This window comes from Myotis yumanensis, unplaced genomic scaffold, assembly GCF_028538775.1.
Source record: "Myotis yumanensis isolate MYYU_CA2020_CCGP unplaced genomic scaffold, mMyoYum1.0.hap1 SCAF_1, whole genome shotgun sequence".
NCBI lineage: Eukaryota > Metazoa > Chordata > Mammalia > Chiroptera > Vespertilionidae > Myotis > Myotis yumanensis.
Window position 1 is genome coordinate 204,700,507 of NW_027223752.1, and position 20,034 is coordinate 204,720,540.

Below are 20,034 nucleotides of genomic sequence, written 5' to 3' on the forward strand. Positions count from 1 at the left end.
TAGTTAGAATGGGATTTTCTGATGAAAATATGCTTAAGCTTAGACATGGATGACATAAAACACACACACACACACACACACACGCGCGTGCACGTGCACCAAACTAGAAGATATGAAGGGAGAACATCCCACACCATAAATTAAGAATTTGAGCCTTCCCCTGACCAGTTTGGCTCAGTGGATAGAGTGTTGGCCTGCGGACTGAAGGGTCCCAGGTTCGATTCCGGTCAAGGGCATGTACCTTGGTTGCAGACACATCCCCAGTAGGGGGTGTGCAGGAGGCAGCTGATCGATGTTTCTCTCTCATCGATGTTTCTAACTCTCTATCCCTCTCCCTTCCTCTCTGTAAAAAATCGATCAAATATATTTTTAAAAAATAATTTGAGCCTTGTATATGTAAGACACTTATAAACTCCATGTATAAATATCAATAGGCAGTTAGGTAAGTGAATCTAGAGCCCAGGGTAAAGGTTTGAGCTAGAAATATAAGGCTGAGACTCATCAGCTTATATAAAAACTTTGGGACTAAAATGATTACAGGATGATTCAAAGAAGAGTGGCTAGTCAAAGATACTAGACAGCAAGGAAATAAGAAAAACAGGGGAATGTACAGTCCCAGAAGCAATGGAAAAGTTTTAAGTACTATTGAATACTTGAGTAACCTGAAAATTTAGGAAAGCCAGCTTGATTTGGCAACATGATTGGTATTAGTGATCCTGGCAAGACCAGATGAAAGGCTGGATCAAGAAAGGATGAAAAAACATGCAGTAGAGAGATAAATAATTATTTGGCATGAGTTTACTATAAAAGTTAGCTAATTGTTGGAGATGTAACTAGAGAAGGATGGAGTTGTTTTTTTAAGATGATAGATTTTATAGCATGTTTGTCTGATGATGTAATTAAGCTAATGAAAAGAAAAACTAGATCATGTAAAAACATGGAAAGATATAAAAGGGTAGAAGGGTGAATTAATTAGGTAAATAGAGCAGAATTCACGAGAAGCTTGAAATTTGCACTCATAAATAGAATATATTCAGGCAGCATATTTTCTTTTCTTCTATAGCTATGCAGAAGCACCAGCGTAATGTAGTAAACAGTTACGTTTACCTGTGGTTGAGATTAGCCAAGCAAGTGGAATAGAGGAGGAAGAGTTGAGAATGTAGACAAGGAAGTGACCTCAATAATAGACCATGAAATCTAAGCTGGGGAAGGAGAAGAAAACAAAAGGTGGTTAAAAGATGGTAAAGATATGGCAGAATGAATGCAGTCTCAGTGGGATCCTACTATTGTCACACACTCTCTTTATTAGTAAAAAGACCCAGAAGAAATAGTTGTGTTTTTTTATGTGTATGTCCTCCATCCAAATGGAGGCTCCATGTTGTTAAGAACAATGTTTTTCTTCTTTGCTGTATATTTAATATTTAGCACAGCTCTGTCACTGTAGTCTCTGCTCAATAAATATTGGAATAGATGAATACTCACATATATTTATGCTCCTTATTTGCAATTTTAGGCATTGGGGATACAACAGAAAATAAAAATAACAAGCATATAATTACCAAACAGAAGAGAACAAGTATTGGAATAGAAGAACATGTCATAAAGGGAAAATCTAGAAGGCCCATTTATCAGAGAATGGAGGGACTCAGAGGCAGTAATGCCTAGTAGGAGATAGGGCAAATGAGTAGTAGTTAGGTCCAGAGTCAGCATGATCACTGAAATCAAGGGAAACTTGCTCAAAATAGTGTTATAGTAGCAGGTAGGACTTGAAATTAGGGATCTAGGTAAGTTTTCTGTTTGTTAAGAAAAGGTAGAGAGCAATGGGCTACTACTTTTTGCATTGAACAGTTACTTCCTTTGTGCTTTGACTTTTACAATCTTTTTTTTTTAAGTCTGACACTTAGGATTCTGACTAAATGACACCTCATAGTTAATTGTAAAAATTTCTCAGGATATATATCAAGGAATTTTCATTCCAGTACTTACGGCTCTGCTTTCCTTCCAGAATGAGTAATATCATTTGCCTTCATTCTTACATTTGTGAGACTCACCAGCCTTGGGCTGCACTCTGTTTTTATGCAAATCATATGGTTTTCCCTTGAGAAACTTATCAAGCATTATAAATGAAAGATCTTTATCTGAAAGGCACATACATGAATGTATTTTATAGTATTACTTTAAACAGGTAACAAATATGAATTAATACTTTATAGCTAAGGTGGTGGGAGATGGAGAAAAAAACAATATTCTGATTGAAGTTGGATGTTTGAAAAAGTTTGCTATTTAGATATTTTTTATTGAAGAAAAACTGCCAAACATTGCAGACAACACTAGCTAAGAATGCACTATTTTAAATTATGTATTATTTCCTAAGAAACTTAAGATCCATAAATGCAAGCATTGACTTATTTATAAATACACATTTGGGAAAATGCTACTATAAAACCATCAAGTTATCTTGGCTTCATTTAACAAAAAACAAATAAACGATTTTACCAGTCCACATAATTACTCTATTGTGATCTTAAAAATAAAATAAAGCTATTTTATTTCAGCCGATAGATGTATAGAAAAATTTTATGACACTTTGTTTCCTTTGTGAAGCAGAAAATATTTTTTTTTTAATATATTTTATTGATTTTTTACAGAGAGGAAGGGAGAGAGATAGAGAGTTAGAAACATCGATCAGCTGCCTCCCGCACATCTCCTACTGGGGATGTGCCCGCAACCCAGGTACATGCCCTTGACCGGAATCGAACCTGGGACCTTTCAGTCCGCAGGCCGACGCTCTATCCACTGAGCCAAACCGGTTTCGGCAAAGCAGAAAATATTAATAGTTTCCAGGATCATCACAAACTTCCAAAAGCATAAGCAGGTGCTTGGGGGAGAAGGGTGGTGAAGACTGGAAGTGTGGAATTTAAAAATAGATGCTTGAAAATGTACTTGCTTTGCCCATGCCAGATTATAATAATTGGTATCAGACACACAGCTGCAATTATCACATAATCATTGTCAAAGTCATGTGTAGGCAGATGGTAGCAATGTTTGGGAGAAGAGTTAACACTGCATTTTTAACAAGTGGCAAAAGGATTGGCATGGTGCAAACAGAACACCACTGCACCTGGCCAGCAGCCAGGCAGCCCCATGTGTTGTCATCCTGCCATCTCACAGAAGGCTTACATGCTAAAAAGATGGTGGATTCTTTCTCTCAGTAGAAGACACAGACCCTCAGAATGAAAACACACACACACACACACACACACACACACACACATACACACACACACAGTGAGTAAATGGCTACTCTTTATATTCTAAGGCTTATTTGATTTGAAGTTACAGATATTGTTGCCGGGGCTGACCAGCAGACCCTGAGCAATGGATGGATGATTACTCCGACACACATTTCTGTGAAAGAGAGGGCTAAGGGACTGCCTGGCTAGAGAAACCAGACAGCCCCATTCGCCTGCCTCTTCAGGCTTTTATTGTAACAGCAGCTTGAACTAAAATTAACTTTTAGATAATAACAGTAGGGTAAGCATTCTTGGGAGTACACAGACATCAGCAGTGCCTTTTAAGCATAAAGATTCTGGTAAACACCTGAGGGTCCACACATACACATACTTGTTTGGAAAGGTCAAGGAACAATTAGGGGCAGCAGCCCTCAGCCAACTGCCCTAGGGGGTTCTGATAAACAGGGGCTGTTGCCTTCAGCCAGCTCCCCTAAGAAATTCTTTCGGAATTTCCTCCTTACAAACTTTCCAACCAAGTCTCCCATGCATCCCCACATATTGTCTACTCTGCTACCTCAGAAGGTTATTGTGAAGATTGTAGCAGACATGTAAATGAAATGTCAATGAGAGGCCGGTCTGATTTCTACCTCTCAGTTAGAGCAGTTGCTTGCTCTTGGACACTTGGTCTCTTAAAGGGCCTGAGCAGACATACCTTCAGATGAGTGTGTGAATTTACTCAGCTAGCAAAAGTTCCTTCTGTTGTATACTTTATTAAACTGCTTAAGATAAGCCACAATTAGACTGCTTTTAACTTCTCCTCCCTATACAGAGCATTTTCTCTGAAGCATCATGGTATATAAATTAAGCACATTCAAAGGATATTGCCTCTACTGAGCGACCTTAATTTGCACTCTGATTTCAAAGAAATTTGAAGAATATCAATAGCCTTCTTTTTGAACCACAATGAGGTGCTGATTACTGCGGAATTAGCTTTATTTTATCCTGTCTTGTAATGCCCCATGAGATAGATATTATTTTCCTTATCATATAGGTGGACAAGCTAAAAATTAGAGAAATTAAATAACATACATACTTCAGAAAGTATGAAGTAGAGTTGGATTTGAACCTGGGCCTGTCTTTAATTTTAAGATCATATTATACAACTAGAGTCCTGGAGAACAATATTCATGCATGGGTGGGGTCCCTCCACCTGGCCGGCAATTGGGGCCGATCAGGGCCATCTCGCCCAGTCCTGATCAGGGACAATCAGGGCCAGTGGCTGGGGAGGGACCACAGAAAGGATCACAGGAGGATTTCAGGTCCTGTCTGGCCCCATCTCGCCCAGGGCTGGACCCCAGCAGCAAGCTAACTTCCAGTTGGAGCATCTTCCCCCTGGTGGTCAGTGCATGTCATAGCGACCAGCCGGTCAACTGTTCAGTTGGACAATTAGCATATTAGACTTTTACATATATAGACTAGAAGCCCGGTGCAGGAAATGTGTGCACGAGGGGAAGGTGTGTCCTTCAGCCCTCTACAATCCCTGCACCCTCTAGAATCCAGGACCCCTTGGGGGATGTCTGACTGCAGGTTTAGGTCCAATCTGTGCGATCAGGCCTAAACCAGCAGTCAGACATCCCTCTCGAAATCCAGGACTGCTGGCTCCTAACCGCCCACCTGTCTGCCTGCCTGATTTCCCCTAATTACTCTGCCTGCCTGCCTGATCAACTTTAACCACCTCTGCCTGCCTGTCTGATCACCCTAACTTCTCTCCCTTGCCAGCCTGTTCACCTTAACTGCTCTCCCCTGCCAGCCTGATACCCCTAACTGCTCTCCCATGCTGTCCTGAACACCTCTAATTGCCTCTGCCTTGGCCCCGCCACTGTGGCTTTGTCTAGAAGGATGTCCGGAAGATGTCCAGTCTAATTAGCATATTATCCTTTTGTTAGTATAACTCATGGCACGGAATGGTTGGAATGCACTTTCCCTCCAGCTGCTGATCTTGGAGACCCCATGTCCTTACAAGGCTCTGCTCACCTTCTTCAGCTGCCACACAAAGTAAATTATATCATGTGCGTGGAAACCCTTTGCAGGCTCCATGGTGTGTCTTTATTTCACTGCACTTCTGATTACTCCAACATAAGGAGAGACACCCTCATTATCAGGTAACACCATTGTGGTAAGACCCTGCTCAGCCTACTGCAGCAGTTTTAAATAGGCCATGTGTTGCCCTAGATGGTTTTGCTCAGTGGACAGAGCCACAGCCTGTGGACTGAAGGGTCCTGGGGTCGATTCCAGTCAAAGACACATTCCTGGGTCTCAGGCTTAATCCCCAGTAGGGGGCATGCAGGAGGCAGCAGATCGATTCGCTCTCATCATTGATGTTTCTATCTCTCCCTCTGCCTTCCTCTCTGAAATCAATTAAAATATATTAACAAAAATAAAAATAAATAGGCCATGAATCAAACATCATTGCTCTCCATCCATCCGGTCCCCTCACACCCTTTTTTGTCTCCACCCCCCAACACACACACACACACTCTGCTGGGGTCTGTAAAATGGGGTCAGGATTTCTACTTCAACCAAGGGCGATGCTTCCACAAGGCCCTCCTTCCCTGCCCATCTCTGTCCCCAGTCCTGTGGGGTCTCTCCCTCCCTTCCCTCCATCTAACTTGGTGGGCCCTGTTCTGCCCCCTCCTCCTGCAACCTCCCATCTGCAGCCTGCCCTTTTCTTCTTCTTCTCCAGGGGCAGAGTTCCCCTAAGGCTATGTGGGGGTGGAGCAGGGCTGTTTGGAGTGAGGTTGTGTGGGGCGGGCAAGGCAGTGTGGGTGAGGCAGTATGGGCGGGGCTGTGCTGGGTGAGACCAAGCTGAGCCTCAGAGGAGAGCTGTGATGATGGGTCAGAGGGAGGAGGAGGGAGGTTACGTGGAGCCTGTCTGTGGGAGAGGCACCGGCTCCTTGGCTGCCCACATCCAGCAGCTTTTCTAGGCCCCTGAGCAGCTATCACCCTCCACCCCTCATTGCCTCCTATTTACTTTCAAGTTTTGGACTCACTTTCTCCAACTCAGCCCCCCCCCCCCCCCCCCCCCCGCTTCTCTGCTGTGTCCCTGGGAGCCCAAGGCCACCTCTTGGCCTCAGGCAGGTACACCTGGCCCTTCCCCCTGTAATGGAGCTACCCACTCTCCTGGAGTAGTTAGTGAAACTTAACAAATAAAAAGAAGCAGCTCTGAAGATTACAAATTGTGCACTGAGAATGCCACAGGCTGCTGAGCGCTGTGCAGTCCATGGCTCTTGGATCATGTGTAGCAGCCTCCCCTGCCACCCAGTCCCTCCTGGCTCCCATCCCTGCCCACCTCATCCCAGGGCTGGGGCCAAACCCTGGGAGCTTCCTGATAGCTCTCACCTCACACCTCACTTTCCAGTCCAGCCCACCAGTGCCTGCAGCAAGCTAACCTATCCATTGGAGCATCTTCCCCCTGGTGGTCAGTGCACATCATAGCAATTGGTTGAGCTGTCTGACTCCCACCGTAACTCCAGTGGAGGGGACAGTCTGCATATTAGGCTTTTATTATATAGGATAATCCATGATATATGATCCAGAGGTCGTTGTATTGAAAAGAATATGGAGGTTACTTTTAAATGTCTATGGCAGCCGTGGGCAAACTACGGCCCGCGGGTCGGATCCGGCCCGTTTGAAATGAATAAAACTAAAAAAAAAAAAAAAGACCGTACCCTTTTATGTAATGATGTTTACTTTGAATTTATATTAGTTCACACAAACACTTCATCCATGCTTTTGTTCCGGCCCTCCGGTCCAGTTTAAGAACCCATTGTGGCCCTTGAGTCAAAAAGTTTGCCCACCACTGCTCTATGGTCTTTGCTTCTCCTGAGAAACAAAGGCAGATTTTGGGTTCAAAGAAATTATCAAAAGTTTCATTGACTCTTCAGAGGAACACAATTAACTCAAGGAGAAAAATCTTTAGCTTCTTAATGAGTCTATTGATATACATAATGGCAGTGTAGCTACTGAGTCATGACAAATGAATCATGGTGTTATCATAACAAATACAATTTCCATGTTTTTAACCTTTTAAAAAGAGACTGAATAATTATTATTACTACATTGCATAAATGCTAGCTCTACTAAGCTCCAGCTACATTAACAACATAAAAAGCATTGAAGTTTTCATCTTTGCCATTTTTCTAATTAGTAGACTAAATTTCAGGAGAAAAAAAGGGAAATTTACTCTCCTCAATTAAACAGTGTGCTTAGTTACGTGATCTTAAAGTTACTAGCTTGATATTATTAACTTACATATTAGAGCATCAATCATTAGCATATTTCAACATGTTTAATTCATAATAGTAAATGGCAAAAATCACGAAGAGATATTTAGGGATGAGGGTTATGCATGCATTCTATTGTAGGAAAAAGTAATAATCATTTTGCAAAAGAGAGTACATTAATTCTATTTACATTAAAGATAGTATATATGAGTACTATCAAAAGAAATATTGAAACTACCTGGCTAGGGCTTATCCAAGTCTCGTTAATTTACTTTTACAGTGGGGCCTTGACTTACGAGTGTCCCGACTAACGAGTTTTTTGAGATACCAGCTGTCTCTCGGCCGATTTTTTGCATTGAGTTGATAGAGTAATTTGAGTTAACGAGCTCCTTAAGGAGCTCCTTAACGAGGTCGGTCTCAGAACGAATTAAACTCGTAAGTCAAGGCCCCACTGTATTTTTGAATGCATAGAAGAACCTGAGTCAGTCAAAAAGTCTAGTTTGAACCAGAGTAGAGAAAGGCTTCTCTTCTGTCTAGGGCCAGGACACAAAGAATTGGGACTCCAGGCAAGAGGAATGGTCAAAGAAACTTTTTTGGGGGGAGACTGACACTCACATCATGAAGACAACCTGTGGTTTACAAAAAGGGCTGGGCCAGTAGAGGCATGACAGAAAGACCACAAAAGCATGGTAGAGTTTAAAGTTTCCTTCATTTAGCACTAGCCAGTTAGTGGATAGAGCATTGGCATGTGAACTGAAGGATCTCAGGTTTGGTTTTGGTCAAGGCACATGGTCAAGGCACATGGCCTGTGTTGCAAGCTCAATTCCCAGTGGGGCCTCATGCAGGAGGCAGCCGGTCAATGATTCTCTCTCATCCTTATGTTTCTACCTCTCTTTCCTTCTTCCTTCCTCTTTGAAATCAATATTTTTTTTTAAAAGTGTCCTTTATTTAAACCCAAGCTTGTAGTAAAGTTCATTATGTCTTATTAGTTAGTCATGAATGGCTGGGGTCCACATTTGTGACAATGATATGCCTGCTAACTCCTAACTCAATGGTGTTTGCTTCATTGATCTGAGGCAGAAATTACTAGCCCATGGGGCATTCTTGTAATGGGGGGGTCACTAAATTCAGGCTCAAGAAGCTTTTTGGTCTTGAAGGCAAGTTGCTAATATGGTATCCAGAATGCAACAAATGATCAAAAAGTTAATTGATTGAGTGAAGAAGTAATTATAAAATCCCCAGGGTCAGAGAGAAGTGTTCTTATACTAACCCTTCATACATAAAACATTAGAGAAGTAGAATTTTATATTAAACTAAGAGTAATGTGTATACATGAAAAAAATGGAAGCGGATTTGTTCCATGAGTGAGAACAAAAGAAACAGAGTGTACAGAAACCACAACTGTTATGGGCCAGGAAGAGCCAATAAAAGAAACTTAGAGAATAAAAAAGTAAGAACAATATGAGATATTATCTTAGAGGTCATGCATTTTATAACTTCTGAAGATGCTACCTCTTGTTTATTGTTTATTAAAGTAGATGTGAATGAGCCTTGTTTTATCTTATACCTTATCAAAACAATAACATCAATATCAGTCATTTTAACATATATATTATTTATAAGAGATCTTTCTGGGTGTTGGCAAGCAGTACCAACAGAAATGTTTCACAGGCAAGTTTTGAAGAAATTTGAATATTTTAGAGCGTATTAATTTTGATTTGCTTATGTTTGAATGGCTTTCAGATTAAATATTAGAGAAGGAAGTCACTCTTTGTAGTTTCATAAAGCCTCAGGAAAATACAAACATTACAATCAGGCATATTATTCAAAATTCCTGAACCTTTTAATAGAACTAACAAACTCAAAAAAGTAATTTCATTTTAAAGTTTATTTTAAATGAATTTTAGATTGGGTGGAAACAGTGATTGACGATAGGAAATACAAGAGAAGAGGAGCTTAAAAATTTGGGTATATCCATGACATGTTTCTGCTAACATTTACTCTACAATAAATACATATAGGGTTTATAAATTATTTGGGCCTGGAGTTTGATTTTGCAGTTACAGAATACTAAATTTTAGAATGGCAGTGAAACAATCTTTCCTATTTCTTTTTCATTGGACACCTTCTTTTGAATTCTTTTCAAAGGGTTTTGTTCATACTTCAAAAAATACAAAAATGAAAGCTGTGTTTCAAGTAACTTAGTAATAATGCAATTTGCTTTCTATAATAACTTAGCTCCCGGAAATTACCTCTAAATTATATTATTAGTATGTAACAATAAAAAAATGCAATAAAGAATCCCACAATTAAAAGCATGAGATAACACTGGATTACCTGGTATTTTGCAAAGGAATATTCTTCCTTGAAATGCTAGTCATTCTCTTAGGTAAGTTTTCTGTATATGTTTTCTTTTTTTTTTTAATTTACTTTCAATTATGGTTGTATATATACAAGTATACAACATAGTGATTAGATACTCATATACCTTATGAAGTGATCACCATGATAAGTCTAGTACCCATCTGGCACCATACCTATTTATTACAATGTCATTGACTCTATTCCCTACGTTGTACTTTACATCCATATTACTAATTTTATAATTGGCAGCTAGTACTTCTTAATTCCCTTCCCCTTTTTTTGTGTTTTTTTAATATACACATAGATGCACACGGGGATGGATAAGATGTTTTATCTTATGTAGAACTGCATACATCAGATTTTATATTAGAATTCTGTAACAGTTCTAGAATAGAGCACACATAAGTTACAATCTCAGAAAAATTGTTATGAAAGCCTGACAGTCATGAAGATAATAAAAATCAAAGGAGTCTGTATAAGGTTGAATCATTTTGAAATCACATATGTGAAAACACTCAGATGAAAGGTTTCAGTACAAGAATGAACAAAATATCAGTGACTCTAAGAACAGTCATTAGAGCTGCCCTTTTCTGCAACCTTGAAGTTGGGCATTGACATGTGTCTTGCTTAGGCCAAGGAAATGTGTGTGGCTCTGACGTGTAACATTTGAGTAGGAACATTAACTGTAGAATGCAATCATCTACTCTTGTTCTAGGACCGATATAAAAATGCATATTGATTTAGAGGTAGGACACTGAGCCATCCTGCGGAGCACAGCTGCCCCAGAGAGTCATTCAGACACATAAGGACTCAGTGTTAATGAGAAACTTACATCTGCTGTTTTAGAACAGATATCAACATATTCTCTCTGTAAAGAGCAAAACTGTAAATATTTTTGTTAGGTAGGAGGGAGCCCGGGATCGGATACATGCGGACATGGGATGAGACAATGGACTTCCTCTGGAATTTCTCACAGATCTGGAATCTCTCACGGGTCAGCGTGCCAGACACAGATACCTGCTTCTCCTTGAAGTTCACAGAGATCCCCGCACAAGATACTGACCCATTCCTGAATGTGCCGCCCACCCCCTGCGGCCGAGACTCCCTCAGTTGAATGTGTGATGATCCCTGCTGCGGGCACTTCCTCAGTTCAGGCCCCCGCCCTCACCAAACACCTGAATAAAGAGATGTCCCTCCCTCCCTGAAGTCGCGAAATTCACTGGCCCCACCTTTTGGGCCGGTGGGTCTCGCCCGAGAACGCAAATAAACTTCTCCTTTTTCTTTCTGATTCACTCGATTCTCTTTGTTTTCCTCGCCGCCGCTTTCCTGGGTCACCTAACAATTTTCAACTTTGTGAGGCAAACACTCTGTCTCAGTTACTTTCTATTGTTGAGGTTTAAAAGTCATTTATATATTCTGGTTACAAAATGCATTAGTAAATATATAATATGCAAATATTTCTATTCTGTGGGTTATTATTTCACTTTCTTCATGGTATTAGTGATGCAAAAAAATTTTATTTTAGATAAAAGTTCAATCTATCTATTATTTTGTTGTTGTTGTTTGAGCTATGGTGTCATATTTAAGAATCATTTGCCAAAATAAGGTCATAAAGATTTACCACTATTTTTTTTCCAAGAGTTACATAGTTTTAGATATATAGGTGTTTGTAGGATAAGCCCAGACTGTGGTTTTCTCTTGGTAATGCAAGTGCCTGACAAGCTTTGATTGCTGAGGCACCCACTTCAAAGATGGCTCTCTGGATAAACACATTGCCAGCACATGATTAAAGAGCTAGCTCCCCACCTGGATTAAAGCAAAATTCCAGAACACCCCCTCTTCATGGACTTCACTGTGTGGTCCCAAGTGTGCAATCTCATTTACAGAATCTATAAGTAATAAATTTTGTCTCTTTCAAAGATTCTTGATAGTTATTGCCGAGGACATTTTATAATCTTAATAAGAACCACAGGGCCTTTCCAGTCATAACACTGGTTATTGTTAGGCTGAAACTGGCACACAATAGTGTTTTGTTCATTTTAAGTCAACTTTTGTGTATGATATGCTGTAATGCTACAATTGTATTGTTTTCCATATGGCTAGCCAGTTGCCCTAGCATCATTTGATGAAATACTATTATTCCCCAATAAATGGTCTTTGATTCCTTTGTTAAAAATCCGTTAACTATGCATACCTGGATTTATATCTGGACTTTTATTTCTTGATTGATATGTCTATCCTCCATCCAGTATCCTGCTATCCTAGATTATAGTAGCTTTGTAGCAAGTTTATATATCATGAAGTGTGAGTGTTCCAACTTTGTTATTTTTCAAGGTTGTTTTGGCTATTTTTAAGTACAAATTCCATATGAATTTTAGAAGAAACTTGTTAAGTACTACAAAGAAAACATCTAAGATTGTGATAGAGATTGTATTAAATGTATAAATCAATTTGAGGAATACTGCTATCTTAACCATATTGTCTTCTAATCCATGAACACAATATGTCTATTCATTTATTTAGATGTTTAATTTCAATTAATGATATCTTGGAATTCCAGAATACAAGTTTTGCATTTTTTTTTGTTAAATTTATTCCAAAATAGTTTATTCTTTTTTAAGCTATTGGCAATAGCTGATTTCTTTATTTTTTGCATTGGTAATTACTAATGCATAGAAATACAATTGATTTTTGTATATTGATTTTGTATCTTACAATGCTGCTGAATTTGTTTATAGAATTTAATAGTTTTTTAGTGAATTCCTTAGAATTTCTATGAATAAGATAATGTCATCCGCCAATGATATAGTTTTACTTCTTTCCACATTTTTGGAAAAAATTTGGATGTCTTTATTTTGTCATTCCAGAATTGCTTCACCTGATTTTCAGAAAAATGTTACTTTACATATAATGCAAAATAAAAATCCAGTAATAATAAGTAATTCAGTTTAATATAACAATGTGATGCCTGAAAGAAATGTCTGAACAGTTTTCAAAATAAGGTAATTGTTTTCTATTGAAAAATTGAATGTGCCCTGGCCTAGTAGCTCAGTTGGTTAGAACATCATCCCAATGTGCAAATGTTGCAGGTTCAATCCCTGGTCAGGGCACATACAAGATTCAACCAATGAATACATAAATAAGTGGAACAAAAAACTGATCTCTCTCTCTCTAAAAGTCAATTTTAAAAATTTCAATGTATCTTATCATTCTCTTGGTATCTCTCAAGACATAAGTGATTCAGTTTTCAGAGTTTTAAAATACTGAGCATATGTTTCTATACAAACAAATTACCAGTACTTTGTTACTTAAAGATAGATAGATGATAGATAGATAGAGATAGAGATATATGAAAAGCTGTATTGCCAACAATACATCAGCCTTGTTTATAATGGGAGCTATAGGATACATGCAAAGGAGAAGAAAGAATATTCTCACTATATCTTCAAAAAACTTTTTGATAAAGCTGAACTGAGAAATAATAGAAGAGAGAACAGGTGAGGGAGGATCAGGGGAAGTGGGTAAGGTCACAGACATCATATAATTCCTGTCAGGAACCTCAGAGATTGATTATTTCATTGTGGACAAACTCATCTATATTTAAAGATAGATAACAGACAGGAGGAATGTCTAAGAAATATGTAATGTTATTTAAATTTTACTAACTCAAAAAATTATAACTTGTAATAATTTTCTTATAATTTTCTGATTGAAAAACAAATAAATAGAATCTATATATATAAAAGCCAAGTGACCAAAATGACAAAAAGACTGGAACTACCAGAATGACCGGATGACCGATTGCTATAACACGCACTGTGGTGGCCAACCAGGCTGGTTGGGGCCCTGGTTGCTCCCTTGAATCTCCCATGGCCCCTCCCACCATGGCTGGCCTGGTCCCCACACCCGATTGCCCCCCCCCACCTTGATTGGGGACAGGGCCAGCCAGCCAACACCCATGGCCCCGTCCCACAGCCAGCCCCGCCCCTGATTCCCCTCCCACCCTGATTGGGGGTGGGGCTGGCCAGCCAAACTTCTATATCCCCTCCTCCCCGCTGTCCCAGCCCCAATCAGCCCCCATCGAAGCAGGTCAGCAGGACCCCACCTGTGCACAAATTCGTGCACTGGGCCTCTAGTAGCAAATAAAATTAATTCACTCTAAGCTACTGCTCTTTTTAAAAGGACAACTTGGCACAATTCTACAATTAGGAAGCTATAATAGGTGTTCATATTTTACACTAGTAATTACAGTATAACTCATGTTAATTCTAAAGCATATTATACCGATAACTAGAGGCCTGGTGCATGAAATGTGTGCATAGGAGGGGGGTTCCTCAGCCCGGCCTGCACCCTCTTACAATTCAGGACCCCTTGGGGGCAGTTGGACATCCTTCTCCCAATCTGGGACCACTGGCTCCTAACTGCTCACCTGCCTACCTGCCTGATCACCCCTATCCCCTCTGCCTGCCTGCCTGATTGCCCTAACCCCTCTGCTTGCCTGCCTGATTGCCCCTAACCACCTCTGCCTTGGCCCCCACTGCTTTGTCTGGAAGAACATCCAGAATGATGTCTGGAAGGTCGTTCAGCTGTCCAGTCTAATTAGCATATTATGCTTTTATTATTATAGATATTATCAGTAACTTGTGTCATTGTTACATGGGAGAAAAATTTTGCTAATTATTTAATAATTCACTGACTGCAAAAAAATAAAGGTTAGGACTCAAAAGCTCTGAGTCTTGGAAACTGTTAGAAAATCTCATGCACTTTTGAATTAAGCTGGGAAAACCTTAGCGATGTGACCATGCCAAGGAAAAAATGCACAGGTAGTAGTTAATTTAACCTCTCAGACATATTGTTTATGACTTTAAAAGTCCTAGGACACAGTTGAATTGAGATACCAAATTCTAGACAGCATTATCATAGTAGATACTGTTGAGATCCCACCCAGATTCCATCACTGGGGCTGGAGCAGGCATCCCCCGTCTGCTGTGCACTGGGTGCTGATGGTGCAGGGCTGCCATATCTCTAGAGCATTCTGATTGGCTGACCAGGAGCCACTTTTTTCTCTAGAAGAAGCACAGTACTCATCATCCCCATCCTTCTCTTGTAGCTAGCAGCTAGTGAGTGGCCATGAGACACAGGGATAAATGTAACTGTTCCCTTTGCCTCCAGGAGCAACTCGCAGGTACAAGTGGTGCTCCAAAGCTCTGAGGCAATCAGGCTAAGGTTAAACTCACATTTTTGCTTAGCATTTTCCTGCAATCTTACTCTGCAAACTTCAGCTGCTTTCTCCTAAAGGCCATCCTCAATCACCTGCACTCGAATCCCATTTCAGGCTTTCCTTTTAGGGAATCAGACCTAAGAAAACTCATATCTCTGATTAAAGGTACTCTGTACAAGTGGTGCTATGATTATTCTCATTTTATATTGAAGAAAACAATCAGAATTCAAATCCCATACTCTATCTACTGACATGTGATTTACAAAAAAAAAAAAAAAAAAAAAAAAAAAAAACTACAACACACCAAATTTACAAAATTCTATTATGTAAAATATATGTCTCTTTTTTATTTTTATAATGGTACCAAATTTACTTAGAAAAGCAAAAACAAACAAACAAAAAAACACAACTACTTAGTGCTGCCATGGTTAAGAGGTTAAGAGACATGTCCAGGAGTCTGACCACCAAGATTACAACCCTGGCTCTGTGACTTACTATCTTGGTGACTGCAAGCAAGTTGATTAACTTCTCAGTGCCTTAGTTTCCACATTTGTAAAGTAGGGGTAGTTGTAGTATCTTCCTCGGAATTATTTTCAAAATTTATGACTTTATAAATGAGTCTATGAAACTGATGGCCAATGTCACAAATCTACTTTTAGTTGGAAGGATAAAATGCAGAAATTCTTTCAAAAATATAGAAAAATCAATAAAGTTATATATTGGGTAATTGATAATTTCCTGGGTAATGAATGCTCTATCCAAAAACTACTTTAATTTTATTGCACTTAATTGGTAAACAAAGTCAGAAAGCTCTGGAATTTCCTCTCATCATATCTAAAATCATTTCTATGTATTAAATACTATGGAGATTTTGCACTATTCACTCAGAGAGTAATTAAAACATGCATTTTCTCTTCCTTTTTTACTTCCTAATATCCATGGAAAGATCTAAGACCAAAATACTTTTTCAAAAAAACAAAACAAAAAAAAAAACAAAGCAAACACAGATAATCAATGCCTTAAGAGCCTTAATTACTTATGAAATCTGATCCCATTTTAGAAGAGAAACCAAAGGTGACAGCACCAAAAAGATAGAATCATTAACATTTAGTTTAAATTATTCTTGATCAAAATATTTCAATAAATATTAGTAATCTAGTTTTCCTTCATGAAAAAGTCCCTACATCATACTTTCTCCTTTAAAAGCTTTTATAGCATCTTTAGAGAAAAAAGTCTCATCTTCCCTTAAATTTCATTCAAAATTATCTGTATCCAAAAGGTGTCAAGTCTGAACAAAAACATAAAACTCAGGTGAGGAAGTTCCTAAATTATTAGCTTACTGGGAAACACTGCATATGAATTGAATCTAATAGTAAATTTAAAAACTGATGAATTTCATACTTCTAGAAATTGAATTTTTCTTTCTTTCACTCATTATTTAATTAGGTACTTAGTTAATTACTTTATTCAGCCAGGCTGTCACAGATGCAACAGGTATTGACTGAGAATCTTCTAAGTGTATGTCACTTTGCTAGGTGTTGGTACAATGACAGGTAAGGCTCTTGTCTCTTGAAGCTTACATACTTAGTGTGGAAAATTTATAGTGAACTAATAAATGATCAAACAAGATAATTATAGTTTCTGATCATTTATATGAAGGAAGTAGATGGTGTACTGTCATAGAAGTAAGTGAAAGTTTTGGGCAGTTCTAAAAAACTGCTTTAAAAATCTGAGATTTGAAGACTACAAATAAACCAGTCAGAAAGAGTTGGAAAAAAAGCTATTAAGGCTGGTACAAAGACTCTGAGTAGGGAGAGACCTGGAATGTTCAAGACGGTGACCTAAGATCATCACCGCTCATGAAACACAATAAATAAGTGGCAAAATGTGAAACTAGAGAGGGAGACAGAATTTAGGTCATGCTGGTTTATGCAGTCTGGGCAAGGGATTTTAATTTCATTGAAAGAACAATTGGCAGCCACTGAAGTTTTAAGTAGGAAGTGACATGATTTAATTAAAAATTAAATAAAAAATTGACTCTTCTTAAGATGGATTGAAAAATAGTAAGAATAAAATCAGGAAGATAAGTAGAAGCTGGCAAAGAAATCAAGGCAGGAGATGATGACAGCTTGGAATCAGTGGTAGCAGTGGATGGAAGTGAACAAAAGTGGGATATTTGGCAGCTAAATTGAAAGGTTTGTTGATGTTTGAAATGTAGGTAGTGAGATGAAATAAACAAAGAAATTAAATAGATATTTAGCTTAAGAACTGATGATAGTAAAGCTGCTTCTGAAATGCAGAAGATGAGGAGAAGTAGGGGGATGGAGAGGAATGAATAGAGAGCCACATTTTGGTCATGCTTGTCATAGTTCTAACTGACATCAAAGTGGAGATGTCAGGTAGGCATTTGAAAACAAAAATTTTATTATCAGGAGATCATTCCAGACTAAAGATACAGAATTGGAGATGGATTTTCAAGCCTTAATAGGTCATCCAAGAAAAGAAATTTACTATATAATAAAAGGCTAATATGCAAATTGTCCCCTAGACAAGGAGTTCAACTGGGAGTGCAACCAGGGGGCAGGGCTGGCCCACCAACTGCCCACAGCCCATCCCCCCAGCTGACCCCCACATCAGGGTGGGGGGTGATCAGGGGCAGGGCTGGCCAGGAGGAGGGGCCTTGGCCAGCCTGATCCCCACCCATTCAAAATTTCATGCACCGGGCCTCTAGTCTATAATAAAAAAAGCATAATATGGTAATTAGACTGGACAGCCAAATGACCTTCCAGATGTCATTCTGGACATCCTTCCTGACAAAGCTGTGGCAGTAGGGGCCAAGACAGAGGTGGTTAGGGGCGATCAGGCAGGCAAGCAAATGGTTAGGGGTAATCAGGCAAGCAGGCAGGTGAGCAGTTAGGAGCCAGCAGTTCCAGATTGCAAGAGGGATTTCCGACTGCTGGTTTAGGCCCAATCCAGCAGTCAGACATCCCTTGAGGAGTCCCAGATTACAAGAAGGTGCAGGCTAGGTTGAGGGACCCCCGCCCCCATACACAAATTTCGTCCACTGAGCTTTTACTAAATATATAAAAGAAGCCAAGTGAAATGAGTGTTTCAAGGAAAAGTTACTTTAAAGATTCTTAGATTGAGTCCAGTTACAGAAGCATGAAGATGTACAGGTATTAGTTATATGTGAAAAATAGGGAGATTTGGACAGGATTCAGAGAAATATAGAAATAAAACCAAGAGATGAATTAAGAACATTGAATATTTAGCTGGGAAAAGATGCAGAGAAATAGGTTCAGGAATTCACGAATTATTTTTCTTAAGATAGGATATATATTTTATTCTTCAAATAGGATATATATATATATATATATATATATATATATATATCCTATATAATAGGATATAATAGAGAGGCTATTGAAATTCTGGATAAAATATTGGAAATTAGGAAGGAGTATAATCTTTCAAAAGAAGACAATGTAAACATAAGAAACATAAAGTTTTGTGTTTAACCTGGACAGGGTTATCTCTTCCATTTGAAGAGGAGAGAGTACATAAAATGAATAGCGATATAGGTTTTGGCTTACAGAGGTGACTAATGGAGATGCTGAAGGTTATCTTGGATATTTGAAGTCATGAAATTTAGAATGAAGAAACCTTTGATAAGGAATGATGCTTTTTTGAAGAGTAAGTTGGAGTTGGTTGGAGAAGGAGGTGATAATAGTGATAAAGTAGTAACAAGGAAAGTTAGTGGCCCAGCAAAGTGTGAAATACTGGGCTTATTACTTCATTTTTGGTGTTTGTCAAAAGGAGCGACTCTAAAGATAATGTGAAAGAAGAATTAGAAATATTTCAAGAGTAGAAAATGAAGACTCTGACCTCCTTTTAAAAGGCCTAAAATTTTAAATTATTATGATGCACCAATTCAACATTTTCTTTATTTTAATTGAGAAATTACCTTTCCTCAAAAATCTTCATAAAATCCATTATTAAAACTTTTAAAGTTTAGAAAAGCTTATGAGTTAAACCCTTTACTGCAACTATTCCCCTTTGCTTGAAAGCTTAAAATTTTTTCAAATAATGTTTTACCAGTATGTCAATTTCATTGTATTTAGTGCAAATATTATAACTTCTCTTTGTTTTTATATCTTTGTGAGCATAACACATTGATAAGATACTAAAATATAAATGTATAACTTTAATAAATTATTGTAATATGAATACCTATATAATCAACACTTGGCCAAGAGAAAAAAATATATTGTCAGACACCCAAATGCCCTTTCCTGGTGACAACATCCTTTCTCCCTTTCAGAGTTAACCTGATGTTATACTTTTATTTTTTAATATTGTATCCCTAAGCTACATGGTTTAATTTTTCCTGTCTTGAACTTTATATGAATGGAACTATAAAGTATGTGTTCTTTTCTATATGGATTATTCGCTCAAAGCTGTTTTTAATAAGCATCCATGTTGGTTTTGTTTATCTATAGTTAACTAATTTTTATAGTTACACTAGAGGCCTGGTGCACAAAAATTTGTGCACTTGGGGCGGGGGAGGGAGGGTCCCTCAGCCTGGCTTTTGCCCTCTCGCAGTCTGGGACCCCCTGGGAGATAATGACCTGCTGGCTTAGGCCTGCTCCCAGGTGGCAGAGGGCAGGCCTAATCCCTAGTTCAGCCCCTGGTCGGGCTCAAAGCAGGGCTGATTGGAGAGTTGGGGTGCTGCCCCCTGTCATGCACAGAGCAGGGCGGATTGGGAGGTTGTGATGTCACCCTCAGTCACGCTCAGGGTAGGGCCAATTGGGGGGTTGGGGCACCGCCCCCTGTCACACTCAAGGCAGGGTCGATGGGGAGGTTGCGGTGCCACCCCCTGTCACGCATAGAGCAGGGCCAATCAGGGGGTTGGGGCACTGCCCCCTGTCACTCA